Source organism: Poecilia reticulata, linkage group LG16 (assembly GCF_000633615.1).
Source record: "Poecilia reticulata strain Guanapo linkage group LG16, Guppy_female_1.0+MT, whole genome shotgun sequence".
NCBI classification, from domain to species: domain Eukaryota; kingdom Metazoa; phylum Chordata; class Actinopteri; order Cyprinodontiformes; family Poeciliidae; genus Poecilia; species Poecilia reticulata.
This window is the reverse complement of record NC_024346.1, coordinates 15,403,414-15,403,915: the sequence shown is the minus strand read 5'-3', so window position 1 is coordinate 15,403,915 and position 502 is coordinate 15,403,414.

Genomic DNA, 502 nt, shown 5'->3' with positions numbered 1-502 from the left:
ATATATATACAGATATATACAGAGGCACTCTGGCGGGGCTTTCAGTTTAGATTGCTCCCATGTGTGGCGGAGCTGTGCAGAATTCGTCAGTGTTGAAAATATCACACTGCAGAATGTGTTTCATCACTACTTGCACCAAACCGACACACACACACAGACACACACAGACACGCACACACACGCAGACACACGCACTCACGTTTTTGCACATATGCATGCCCCATCACCACCACCAACCCCCTCTCCTCCTCCTCCTCCTCCACCCTTTGATCTCACTTCTCACTGATCTTCTCTCCTTCCATGTCAAATATTTAGGCTGTGTTTGGCAGGTTTGACGAAAATTACCATGGAGAAATGATTTTATTTATTTAACTTCCACATCATCAAAAGTCGACGGCTGTAGCTCCGAGCAGACAGGGGTTGATCCAGTTAAATAAAAAGGAGAAAAAAACAAACAAACAGTAATGCTCAGTGTAATGTTTCACATGTGACAATAAAGCAG